The following is a 14,608-nucleotide window of genomic DNA, read 5'->3' as shown; positions in this document are numbered from 1 at the left end:
CCATTGATTTCTGTTTAATGTGTTTGGAATTTGGTTATAAATATAGAGAGCTTATGCTAACATCTTGACTATAATACTGAGGGCCATGTTTTAGGAAGCTATCACTGGAAATCAAGAAGGCAACTGGTTACTGATAACTTGTAGAAACAACAACCCACACTTGAATGACAAATTTCAGGTGTTTGAGTAAAGAATAAAATTTTGTGTACAGTTAAAACACTGTTAAATGGGTGTTTTTTCAAAAATTTTTGATATGTATTTTTATGAAAATTAGTTAATGGATACCTTCATATATAAGCTCTCATATTCCTGTATAAGCTCTCATATTTTTATGAGAAGATATTTTGCTGTCTGAAAAAATCACTATATTTATGTAAAATGTTGATATATATCATGTTAAACTGATGTTAAAATATATGAAAAGAATTGACATACTTTTAAACATATTTATATTAATAACTGCATCAGTTGACTATTAGTTCTAAAAATAAAGATTTAACATGACTAGATTCCTGTCAGTTACATAGGATATTAGCTAGAGATAATTATTTCCATACATTTTCCTGTAATAAATTGCGCCATTTCAATCTATAGATTCAAGTCTATTTTAAGAATATTTTTTCTCTTACATATTTATATCCACTATTTTATTTTCATTTGCACTGTTGTTTCCTTCTTGAATACCAATTATATATAGCTTGATTCTACTTATCTCTCTAATAATTATCTTCTCTCTTTTGCATATGTATGTATATGTGTGTATGTATATACTTTCTTATCCTCACCCAAGGACATTTTTTCATTGCTTTTTAGAGAGAAAGGAAAGGAAAGAGAGAAATATCAATGTGAGGGAAAAAGATTGATTGGTTGCCTCCCATATGCACCCAGATAGGGCATTGAGCCCAGAACCTAGGCATGTGCCCTGACCAGGAATTGAAACCCCCAAGCTTTTTGTTGTGAGACGATGCTCCAACCAACTGAGCCACACCAGCCAGGGCTTTATTGTTGCATATATTTTGTTGTTGTTGTTTTGTTTTCTATTTTGCAGTAGGGCTTTAGCCTTATGAATTGCTTAGGCCATGGAATATGAGCAGAAGTAATATGTGCTACCTTAGAGCATGAAAAATATCCCTTAAGAGACCATGTGCAATTTGTGCAATTTGTCACCTTTGTTTCTCCCAACAAACAATAGTTTAGATGATAAATAATCCACTCCCCTGGGTTCTTATGTAAGAATGAAATTGACCAGAACCCTATGCCAAGCCAAGATGGATATATATAGTATGAACAGGAAATAAACCATTGTTCTTTTATAGCAGGGAGATTAGGAAATTGTTTCTTACTGCAGCATAACCTATCTCTTCCTGACTGAGTATATAAAAGAGTTTGTTTTTCTCATTTATCAGCCATAGAGTTTCTTCAATTTTATTTTAATTATTTGTATTTCCATCCTTTCAGTTACGTTTCTCTTTTTATATTAAGTTTAGACTGTCTAGATTTATGTTTTATATGTATAAATTTTTTTCTCAAACCTTCCCTCTTTATATTTTTCTACTGTTTTTCAATTTTTTTTTGTTCCATTTCACTAATTTGCTTTTTTTCGGTTGACTTAGTAAAAAGTCTTCATTTCCAAAATTTTGACTGATGTTTCCCTTGGGTTTAATATTCTTTGGAGTCATGTTTAAATAAAAATTCTATTTTTTCCAAAGACTTCTTAATTTTGTTCTATTAAATTTGATTTGCTGAGTGTTAAATGCACTTCAGTTTGGTGACTTTCATCCTTGGCATTAGTTTCATTTCTAATTGTTTCCCTTAGTTTTACATCTAATTGGTCCCCTATCTTCTTCAAGGAATTATTCTTGTTCACTTTTGTGTTTTAGTGTTTGTTTTATGTATTTAATTCTGTTGAGTGTATTAAAGGGGTAGGATTACAGATGCTATTATTTCCCTAAAGTATTTCCCTCACCCTTCAGTGCTAACACTGACTAGCCAAACCACCTGTACTAAAGTTTCCCACTTAATAACACTAGTGAATGCCAGAGGGTTCAATACTATTTCTATTAACTCTGGTTTATATATCCCTTGAAATATTCCTACTGCATCAACCATATATTTTTGCTATTGATTTGAACTGTGGTTACCTGAAACTGAACTCTTCCTTTTTTACTGACAGAAACTTCTGAAGACTTTTGACATATTGACAACACTCTTTCTTGTTTTTATCTGTTATTATAGCTATCGCCTGAACTCGATTTTGTAGCTTAAACTTTTTATGGGTCATGGGAGTTTTACCGGGTTGGTGATCTTGGCTTTGTCTGGAATTTTTGTCTAGTGTCCTAGATCTGCTTCTCTGAAGCAAAGTACGATATCTCTGGAAACTGTGACTATATTTTCCAGTCTGTTGTGGTAATCGTATAGCCTGACTAGTGTTCGAAGGGCTTACTGCCAGTTTCAGTTAACCTGTGAATTTCATCAGCGCATATTCCATGTACCCAACTGAATCACAGATAAAGATACTGAACAGGCTAATATTAAAAACAAAGCCTTATGCCTCAGTTCATTTCATGCTGACATTGAGTCATTAATCAACATTCTCTTGGTATTCTCATAGGGAAGTTATTAAGCAGACCTAACTATATTATCAGAAAGTTCCAAATTTCCCATCAATTTCTCAAAAATACAAAAACAGGATTTGCCAGTATCTGTGCTAAAATTCTTTTACTCTGCATTTTAGTATTTCATACCTGGCCTCTTGGCTTGTAATGCTCACCTGACTGTTCTCTGTACAGGATCGAAAATAATCTTTAAAATTTTATTAGGATACAGCCCTGATCCCAAAGATCAATGTCTTTCCTGGAAGTCCCTAAATGATCTGAGCTCTAATTACATCCTATCATTCTGGTAAAACATTGTCTTTCTGTAGAGAAGTTGCTCCCCTGTCTTCAAAGAAATACAAATCAAAATCACAAAGAGATACCACCATAGACCTGTTACTAAGGTATTTATCAAGAAGACAAAGTGTTGTGGAGAATATACAGAAAGGGACCCTTGTAAAACATTCTTGGGATTGGAAATTTGTAGAGACAGTATAGACAACTATGGAGGTCCCTCCAAAAATTAAAAATAGAGTTACCATATGTTCCTGCACTCCCACTTCTTCATATATATCCAAATGAAACAAAATCAGTGTTTTGAAGAGACGTCTGCACTCCCATGTTCATTGAAGCTTTAGTCACAACAGCCAAGATATGGCAACAACCTAAGTGTCCCTCACAGGATGTGCGTGTGCGTGTGTGTGTGTGTGTGTGTGTGTGTATGCAATGGGATATTATTCAGTTATGAAAAGGAAGAAAGTCATTCTATTCATGAACCTGGAGGACATTATGCTAAGCCATACAGAAAAAGATAAAAAGATCTCACTTATATGTGGAATTGAAAAAAAAATGAATACAGAGAGCAGAAAAGTAGTTAATAGAAGCTGGACTTGGGGAAAATAGGGAAATGCTGATTGAAGTGTACAAACTTCCAGTGAGAAGATGAGTAAGTTCCAGAGGTAACATACAGCATGGTGTCTGCCATCAGTAATATTGTGTTATATAATTTAATACATGAAGAGGGTAGATCTTAAGCATTTTCATCACATACACAAAGGTGAGGTCAAGGGTGTGTTAATTTTATTCTGTTATTTCAAATATATACATATATCAAATCATCCTGCCCTATACTTTAATACAATTTTATTTATTAATTGTACTGCAATTAAGCTGGAGAAAAATAAATAGTTTAAAAAAATTTAACAAAGTATTTTACCTGATCCTAAGAGAATAGACTAGAAATAAAAGGAAGATATAAGGAAATCCCCCAAGGACACTGAAACTAAATGACTCACTTGTAAATAACCCATGAAAAGAAAGAAAATTACTCATGTTTTTACTCATATGTGGAATCTAATAAACTGAATTAACAAGGAAAATAGACACAGACTCACAGAGAGCAGGCTGACAACTTGCGGGGAGGGTGGTTGCAGCGGTAGCGGCGGGGGGATCAAGGCAAAAAGAAAAGAAATGAGAAAAATTATGGACAGAGAAAACAGTGTGGTGATTGCAATGGCAGGGGGTAGGTGGAGGTGGAAGAGGGAGATAAATGATAATGAAAAAATAAAATAGATAAATAAATAAATAAATAACCCATGAGTCAAAAAGAAAGTCACAAAGTACATTTTAAAATTATTTGAATGTATTTTAATAATGTTAAATAATTACTTTCATCTGAAAAATAAAATAAAATAAATTAGTAAGTTGTTAACTTTTGGATCATCACACACTACAATTTAAAGAGTAAAAGGGAAGGACATAAAGTAAGAGAATTTTGAAACAGAGTTTGAGGAAATTCCCCCCAAAATGTGTGAAAACTTATTCAACCACAGTAGTCACAATTAATCAAATGCAATCCAGAATAACACTATACACCGAATGATGCAGCTAAACCTAAAAACAAATAAAAACACCAAAATTCCATGTGGAAACAAGTCTGTAGAGTTACTGGGATACTCAAACACCACTCATGAAAATATATATATATTATATATATTATACAACCACTTAGGAAAACTGGCTGATAATATCTATGAAAACTTACCCAAAAAAGGATGGTCTGTACGTCCCAGCCATTTCATTATTGCACACGTAGGCAAAGAAAGACGTGCAACAGTGATCCTCACAGCACTGCTCAGAGTAACTCAAACTTGAAGCGAACTTCATTTTAATTACTGAGGTGCTTTTGACATTTGGGTGGGAGTGTCTTCCTTATTGCGGCATAACCATCCTCCAGCCCATCAAAAATAGCAGTACTATTTCGAAAACCAACCTGTATTCCCAAATATTTTCAAACGGCCTCTAGTAGAGAAGTACAAATCCTTTCATGCGTTATATCACCTGAAGGCCAAAGAATTGATAATATTGCAAAATAATAGGTCCAGAAATGGGGCATTGCACAAGGACAAGAAAGTGGCTTCAGGGATGCATATTCTACTTAATGTGAGGAAAGGTGGTCTTCTCTAAGGGATCGTAAGGTGTTTCAGGAAGAAAGACTTAAAAAGAGTACATTTAAATTAGTTCAGAAAGTAAAAATTTTCACCTTTCTTTGCTGAGTTAGGATCTCATTATTTTGCTACAAGACCATTAAGTGAAAAGCCTTTACTTATACTTTCAGCACCAATGAAATAATCCTTCAAGGAGTATAGCAACCTGTCTCAAACCTGGCCCTCGTAGAGAGAGGGATCAGCTCACTGAACTGGCCATCCTTGGAGTGATTGGAGCCAAAAGGCTGTACCAGAGGATAAAAAGGATAAAAGAAGTAAAATCCAAAATGCTCTAAGAGGACATAATAAAAGACTTTTAAAAAAAAAGGAAACAGCTCACCACCATATGTCTTAAAATGAGGAAATCTACCCAAGTAGGTATCAGCAAGAAAATATTTGTTGGATTTATTAAGAGGGGCAGAAGGGGGCAATAAAAAGCGGTCTCTCTCTTGCTTTAGTCTAGATAACGAAGGGTAAAGACAGAGACTAATATATCATCTTTCTTGATGAAGTTGGATGTGTAGGGTGTAGCTGAGTTGAGCATAAAATAGGACTCCCAGCTAGACCCCCAAATGAGGCAAATTTACCCAAATAGTCATTGCCATGCTCGATCTGAGAAGCCCTCCCCTGAGCAGGAGCAGAGAAGTATGCACTCTGTGGGCTGATTGTCTCCTAAGAAAAAAGGTAGAAGCTGAGCTCAGTATGTCCAGCTATTTTTCTCAAATGTATCAATAGGGCAGTTTACTATACATCCCTGGGGAGGAGTGAGTAAAAGTGAAAAGAGGACTCACCTTTCTTTAAAGGAAGAAAATATCAGGCATGGGAAGACAGGGTTCCCTTACTCTTTCCCCCTTGTTTTCCCCCTCTTACCTTGGGCTTAACAATGTACCTATGGTAAAAACTTTGTTGTGTTTCCTCTGACCCAAGAGATTAACAGTTTAGCTGAGTAGTTTGCACATTTCATGAGTCCATTTCTACAAACATTTGCAAATGCTCCTTTGGGTGTTTTCCTGAAACCATCAGTGTTTAGTTTAGATTTTGCCTTCCAAAAATTCTGAAATAAAATAATACATTCATTAAACTAACTCCAAGGTCACTCCACACTGTCAGCTTCTTGTTCTATTTTCATATGAAATTAAGAGTAGCCACATTATTTGATATTCTATATCAATTATAACAAATTCAGTAAGTACAAATAATATCAAAATGCTTCAGTAAAAAGACATACACATCTACTTTCGAGAATAAATGCACATCAAGAATAAATGCACGTCAAATATACAAATGCTTTCAATTTTAACACAATGCTTCTATTACTTTTGTGGGGAGAAATTAAAATTCAAAGATTAAACCTCCTTGTAATGATGTTAAAAATTCAATGAATTAAAGTTGAAAATGAAAATCTCTTCTACTTGCAAATTACTGATTAAAGTTCCAAAGTCTTAATTTAAATCCTAAAACCATTTTCCCAATTCTCTTAATCCGTTCATTCTTTGTTGAAGGGGTTCTTGATGACTGGTAAAAGCTAGAAATTTCCTCTCTAACTTGTGTGGTTCCTGTTGAGTTCCAGAAGTTGTATTTTTTTTTCCTAGTGTCATAAGTACTACATTTATTAATTAAGCAAATGTTTATTGAGTATCTCCTGTATGATAGACACTTTTCTAAATTCTTAAGACACATTAGTGAATAAAACATATCATATCTCCATGCTCTCATGAAATTGCAGAGAATATGACATAATGTAAACCATTAATAATACATTAAATAAGTTATATAACATTTTTAAATGTGTCATTGGAAAAAAATATATACAGGGTAAAGAGCATAGTGAGTCTAGCGGTTTACAGAAGATAGTTTTAAATGGAATGGGTAGAGTAAGCCTCATTAAAAAGGTACCATTTAAACATAATTTAAGGTAGGTGAATTGAGAGGTGAGCCATGTTAGCAGTTGGAGGCAAAGCATGGGAGGAAAGGAAAAAAAAAGAGTGCTTATCCTAAGCTCCTCTAAGTCACATGTTTCAGAGAGTATTTCAACATCTGGTGCAGCTGGGATCCTTCCAGTGACTATCCCTGAAAACTCTTGGTGAAGTGGGCAAAATTCTTTCATAGCTTCAGAAATTACCATCATTCAATGCCAAACACATCTAAAAAATGTAGTTTATTTTACTTCCCTGAATTGTATTCTATCTAATAGGAATGTTCTATTCAGCTCACCATTTGTTCCAGATATAGTTTTTATCTGTCATTAATACTTGCCCTGTGTCTTCTTTTAGCTTAGCATGTTCCCCCAGCATATACGTAATGCTGTCAGTATACCTACAATAGCTATACTCTAATATTCAGGCCTTTCTCTCTCAAATATGTCTAGGGATTTTTAACCTCTAAGCATGTCTGTAATAATTTTAATGGTTAATTAATTGTCCAATATCTCTTATTATTGATCCTCAAACCACAGCTTTCAGAGTTCTCCCTCAATAGATGCCTTTTGGGTAAATAATTTTCATCTACTCTGGAATATTTTGCTTTTCCCTATTAAATTTCTTTGGGTCTCAGTTACTTTTTCTCAATCACATTTAAAATACTTTCTTTTAATGTCCTTTTAATGTCTTTTAATGTCCTAAAGAGCAGTTATACCAGTACTTATCAGTTTGGCCTGACCTTCAAGATCTCATTTTCCTCTTAGATATATCTAATCTGTCCTCTAAGATCTCAGTATTTTTCTCAAGGATACCTCTCTTCCTCCAATTCAGTAAGCCTGACTTGTTTAATTTTGTTTTTATTTTTGTACTGTTTCTATCCTGATTATTACACTGAAGCACTCTTCTCAAATCAATACAGTTTCTTCTCAAGTTTTTACCAAATCTGACTCCCAGATTCAAAGCACTCCAGGCCCAGAATATCAATGCTGCTTTATTAGTTGGCAATAATTTTTCTTTAAGTTGTTTATCTACTTTAAGTCATACAAATTACATTTTATTTTAATACACAGGTTATCACTAATATCTCTTTTGGAAGCAAACATTTTGTATGGGTAAATCCACAAGGTGAGTCATAGAAAATTAAGCTCTGGTCAGAGTTTAAGTCATTAAAAAATCCAGGACAATTTGATCTCAAAGAATGGAGAGCGATGCCTAAGAGTCTGTGGATAAGCCATATGAACCCAAAGTTATCTGGCTACTTCATGGCTCCCTCCTTTAGCCTGACTGCAGAATTGAATTTGAGCCAGCCTATCTAGGGCCAGCCAAGTATGCCTGGCACAAAGTAGGGGTTAGGACTTCATTTGTGCTCTGTAGCAACATGAAGCCTTGCTTGAAGGCTTATCTTAGGTTTACATACCATGTTAAAGAGAATATTTCTGAATCCAGAGAGAAAGAGTCTTAATGCCTTGTCCCACAATTACTGACAGGATAATTTTCAACAATTGACCATGTCTATGTCGGAGCTGTTCCTCATCTGCAAACCAAAGATACTTGAGATTGTTAATACATATAAAAGCTAATACATAAAGAATTCATTGAACAGTACCTTGCATATAATAAGTTAAATTAATGTCAGTTATTTAATGATATATAAATACACATGTATTGAAAACATAAAATCTTTTCTTTAGAAATAAAGTACAATATTAAAAAAAAAAGTCAACTTCACAGGCATAGAGAATGCAGCTCTGTGGGAGGAAAGGTGAAGGATACCAGTCATCCAAGGACTACATGTAACTAGTGGTTTTAAAGAAAAGGGAGCCAGACCTTACGTGTATTAATGATTGATTTTGAAGTATTCTTATACTTCTCATATGTTACGGCTCTCTCTTCCAACATATCCTAAGCAAATATTCTACACACAGCAACAAAAAAGAGAACCAGTTAGGAATTTTGAGTGACAGATTCAGAGAGGCCATTACCTATCACATTCTTAAGTAGAGGGAAGTATTTTAGGAGTTTCAAGTTTCCCATATTCAATTCCAAGAACTATAGCTTCAGAGGAAGAGCATTTAGTGTCCATTACTTCTTTAACACTTGATTTTTCTGTCAGAGAGGAAGAGTTATATCATCTCTCGCTGCCACCTGTCACACAGCCCCCAGTCAGGCAGGTCTCCTCCATGTCTCCTACCTTCTAGTTTGATTGATTGTGATTTAGGAGTAACTGAGTCTACATTAGCCTCACAAGGCAGTCTCTTTTTTTGTTTGGTTTGGTTTGTTTTTAAATAGCTTTATAGTCCTTGGTTTTCTAAGTCCATTTCAGTAAGAGAACCAATGTTAGAAAATTTTACACAAACTCAAGCTCAATGCACACACCATGTGTCGTTTTCTGTTAGCCAAATTAGCTCTTATGTTCTATATATCACAATTTAGCATACTTTGGGCTGTATTCTTCCTTATATGATTCCCCTATTGTTCCTTGTGCTAGTAATCCATGTCTGTTATTTCAAAAAAAGAAAATTATCTTAAGGAAAACTACGGTGATGAAGAACATGATTACGGTCTTTAAATAGATTTGGGTTTTATGAAAATTCTTTCACCTCGTTGATATACAACCATTAGGGGTTTACTTAAATTGTTTGAGTTTTGTCTATAAAATGAGTAAACACATAATTTCATGTCATTGTTGGACAGATTAAGTTAGATAACATATCATCAGTCCTTGGCATGTAGTGGATACGTTCAAAAAATTTAGGCAGGAGGATGATGGCAGTGGTGCTGGCCGTCTTCCATTTCACCCTAGAGAGCTACTGTGCATTCTTCCCCCCATGGTCTCTGTTTTTGGGGGGCTGACGTCTGGAGGGGCTCTGTCCGTGTTCTCTCTTATCTTTCATGCCCTACTGACTCTGGCCAATGGGGAGCACCAGCCACAGACTAGAAGGGGAAGGAAAAGTGAAGTCTAGCTACTTTTCATCTCGGGTCCCTCCCTGTGCGGGGAGAGATCAGGGGTCATAATAGCTCTTCTGATACGAGCCTCAAGGTGTTGCATTAGCGCTTGCAGTTTCTCTACACCTGAAGCACTCTCCTTATACATTTTTGAAAAAAAGCTCCTTTATTAAACTTTTCTCAAAATACCCAATTTGAAAGATGCCTGTTTTCTGCCAGGACTTTGGTGCTATCATGATTTATTGTAACGACTGTTATTTTTGATGCCACAGTAATTTCTGTGGAGAAAAAAATCATGTCTTCTACCCCTCTTTTCCTCAAAGTCGATTATATTAAAATAGAATGCATGTATAAAACAAAACATTGGATTCTTATGTTTTAATTTATTTTCTATTAATATTAATTCATTTAGGTCATTTAATAGAAGTCTCCACGCATTACGAAATGACAATAAGCACATGAAGACAAAAACAGTAATCTTAAGGAAACACAGGTATATCATTGTTTTGTCACTGAGGTTTGTATTATTGTCTCAGAACAGTAATTTATAAGCAAATGTCTCATGTTTCACCCTCCTAAAGAAATTTAAAAATCTTGGAAAAAATTCCATTAAGCACAATAAATCCTTAACATATAATTTAAAGTTGATAAGCTTCTCATATTAACTTAGTGTTCTCAAGAGATCTGGCTCTGAAATTAGATACAATCACTTTTCTACCAAAGAAAACCACACCAATTTAATGAAACTGTCACAGATTGGACCAAGCAATATACACATCAGATACATCAGTTCTCAAAGATTGGACTTCAAATTTCATAACTTTTTATTCAAATAGAATATCAAAAGTTGCTCAAATTCTGTCAGTCTTTTCAGTTTTGGGAGCAATTTCTTTTCAATAGTAAACGTCCTCTGGGATCTAAAGTATTAGGCTTATGATTTGTATGTGATCATATCATTTATCACTCTAACTTGGACACTTTCGAGAGTAGCAGGAGCAGCTATAAATAATTACATGAGGCAACAGATATAAACTGGGACTGTGTGAAGAAAATTGTGGGGTTCATACATTCTAGTAAGTTCCATCTGGATTAAAGAAAATAGGTTTTTTTTTTGTTTAGATATACAGGTTCTTTCTTCCTGTTCCATACTAATGCCAGTCCCGAGAATGTCTCACCTTAGGGTACTTTCCACAATTTTTCAACAGACTTTTTTTTGTCATTTTGTTTTAGGAATTTAAGATTAGCACCTGGGTCTCCTTAACAATATTTTGGGCACTTCAATTACTCTATTACTTTTCTCAGTAGGCATTAACTAAAATCAAACAAATCAAAACAAAATAAAAAACATATCTTCTGGGGTACTTACATTTATCAGTATTTTTTCTTTGTAATTATATATTAGGCATTTTCCAAAATGTCTGCATTTCAAATAAGTCATCCGACAGACAGGTTTGAATGCTGATAAAACTTCAACTGAATGTATTTTTTATTTAGTTCCAATCTCTCAGAAAATATCAAAATCAATAGCATAATATGGGGGATGTTTTTATAAACCAATAAATGTAGTTGATTATAAAATGTTTTAATTTAAAACTTATCTATAAAGGAAATATATGTGACAAAAATGTCACATACAGAATTCAGCCTGAGGCAGGTTGAGACAACAGCCTTCAGTATGACAGTCTGTAATGCAAATAAACACAGAATCGTGACACTAAGAACTCTACCGGTGCTACTAACATAAAGTTAATTAAATATAATAGCCATGTGAATACTCATATTCCAATCAAGATATAAACATTTTTTGTCATTTCATGGTTCTATTTTGAAGCAATAAATTATAATCCATACGCTGCCTTGCCATGATTAAAGTTTAAATGTATGGACTAAATTCCACTGAGCTTTGTAAAAAAAAATAATAAAACTGAATATTAAATAACAGCTCTGAGCAGTTTATAAATAAAAACATTCAAATGTAAAGTTCTTTTACTGTAGCTTAAAGCAGGATTTTAATGTATAGAGAAACATTACAACCTGTATAAGTAACTGGCATCTATTCTAAGTTTCTCAAACATATTCTATTAAGTCTTCATGAGTGTAAAGATGTGTCTTTTTATAGTTAACACAGAAAAATCTTTTGGCATTCTGCAGAGTACAATTGTGTTCAAGCTAAAATCACAACTTAGAACTTTCTAAGCATGACTAAAATGCATGGTACAAACTCCAGCATTCACTGTCTTCAAAGAAACTTATCTGACACATGTCACTCATCCAAAACAATCTTACCATTGCAACTACAGTACATTAATGAATGAGGGTCAGGTTAACAAGATGATATAAGAATGTCCTGAGAGCAGACCTCTTGTTGGAGCTGCATTCTAAGCTGGTATATAGTATATAGGCAAGCCATTTTCCAATAGATCGATACATCCTCTATTCTTTAGTTGCTACCATAATAGAGTGCAAGAAGCTCTGGTTCCAATAATTAAGTCGTACCAGCAGTAGAGTAGAGAATCAAAGTATTTTTTTAATTTACTATTATTAACTCATTGATACTTCCATTTATTGATTTATCTATTTAATAGATATTCATTGTACCCCACAGATATAGAAGATACACACTAAATATTGTAGAAATTTAAAGCAACTACAACAAAACCTATAGAACCCGCCCGTGGTAGACAAAATGTTGGCCACCAAAGACATTCTTCCTAATCCCTGAAACCCGCGAATGCTTTACACAGTAAAAACCATTTTGAAGGTGTGATTAAATTAAAGATTATAAAACATTATTGTCTTGTATTATCCAAGGGGTCCCAATGTCAGCACAAGGATTCTTATGAATGAGAGGATGAAAGTCATCCCAGTCGGGAAGAGAAACTTGAAACTATTACTCTGGTGGCTCTGAAGACGAAGGAGAGGGCAGCGAGGTAAGGAACGCGGGCGGCCTGTCCCAGGCGGGGAGGCAGGTTGCGCCCTGGGGCCTCCGGAAGGAATGTGGCTTTGCTGACATGCCGGTGTAAAAGTGGTAAGGTCCATTGTGAACATTTGTCTTTCAGAAATGTTATATTAATTTAATAATAGTGCTTATTACTTAATAGATAATTAATTTCAGTTGTTTTTTAAGCCAAAAATTATGTGGTAATTTGTTAGAGCAGCAACAGAAAACTAATACACTGTCTTAAAGGAATTTGTGGGCTAAGCAAACTACAGACTAAGTGCACAAGTTAACAAAACAAAGTCAACATGTCTTGGAGAAAACAGTTTGAGAAATGATAATAAATACTAACAATTGATCACATTAACTGAGCACTTACTATATACCAGGAACATCAATCAAATTTTCACAAGTCTTAAAGTAAAAGTATTTGCCGCCATTTCTGAGGTGAGAATATTTTGACATATTTTATTACTTAAAGCAAGATTAATAATTAGAAGAATCAGAGCATGAATCCATGCTGTGTGATTACAGATCATGAAGTCCAGAGCACTGTGTTATAACACCTCATCAAACACAGACTTAGGAGAATTAAGAAGCTCAACAATGACTAGGACCCATCCAGGCAATAAATTAGTGCATACAGTAGTGTGGAGGGGGGGGTGAAGGGTATTCATGAGACAGGGAGTAGTAAACACAACCTAATTCAGGTTTTATATAGTTTATAACCATAGTTAAATACATATGCCATGCTTTAGTTAATTAACAGCTCTCTTTATGTGGGATTTTTACCTTATTTTACAATTCTTTGGTAGCTTCCATTGAGTAAATTTTCCCGCAATCTGAGAACCAGTATGACACACTGAGAACAGGCATGTGCGTACACCCACACTCCCAGACACACAAGTACAGCAGTACAGTGGTTTGATACTCATCTATTTATCTCTGTGTATTTCCATTAAATGTCATTAAGCCAGGCATATACTAAGCACCACAAAAATTTAGTGAATAAGAAAATCAATTCATGAAGATAATCAAAATATTTTATGGTTTGAAGTGTCCTAAATAGCTAACTGGTATGACACTCCCATGGAAAATAAATTCATTTTCAATCGAGTGATTAGAGTCATGTATTGGAGGATTTGTTATAAAAGTCAGAAAGAGAGACATCTATGCCTTTATTGGAGTGATTTTATCAGTGAAGATTTTAAATGGGAAAATTACAACAGCATAGTTTATACTAAGGAAAATGAGAAAACTAACTAGAAATGCTGTTTCGAAATTTCATTTGAGAAATGGAAGGAGTCGGCAATATAGGATAATATGCATGGAAATGAGAAGGGAAAGGGACAATTATATGGTGCATTTCTAAGTAGAGTCAACCAATTTTGTTGAGTGATTAGGTGTAGAGACTGTTGGGAACAGCAGAAAAGATAACTCCAACATTCCACAACAAGGTTACTGGAAGCTTCCGGGAGGCACTGGAAGGCATGCCAAGATTAGTTCTGTTTGAGAGTTGTTAAATTTAGGACTTCACTTGGAATACCATTCTGCAGGGTTTTTTCTGGGAAGCCAAATTTCTGGTGGTAATTAGTAAGCTTTTATGAGGGAGAAAGATAAAAGGAAGAGGGACTCTGTAGTGACACAATTGTTAGAATATCTGACTGACTAAAGTGACTTACTTTACAGGACTTCTCTACACCTTTAACACTGACAAATACATGA

The 14,608-nt window shown here is 34.5% G+C and overlaps 1 pseudogene; it reads left to right on the top strand.

Moving 5' to 3' along the window:
* LOC129084429 (G-patch domain and KOW motifs-containing protein-like) overlaps positions 1 to 12,968 on the top strand; it is a 34,738-nt pseudogene extending 21,770 nt beyond the window's left edge.
* Positions 12,969 to 14,608: the final 1,640 nt, after the last annotated feature.

This window comes from Pteronotus mesoamericanus, unplaced genomic scaffold (assembly GCF_021234165.1).
Source record: "Pteronotus mesoamericanus isolate MK-2021 breed Mesoamerican mustached bat unplaced genomic scaffold, CSHL_Meso_final scaffold_174, whole genome shotgun sequence".
NCBI classification, from domain to species: Eukaryota; Metazoa; Chordata; class Mammalia; order Chiroptera; family Mormoopidae; genus Pteronotus; species Pteronotus mesoamericanus.
Note: the sequence above shows the minus strand (reverse complement) of the source record. Positions and strands in the feature narration are given on the sequence as shown.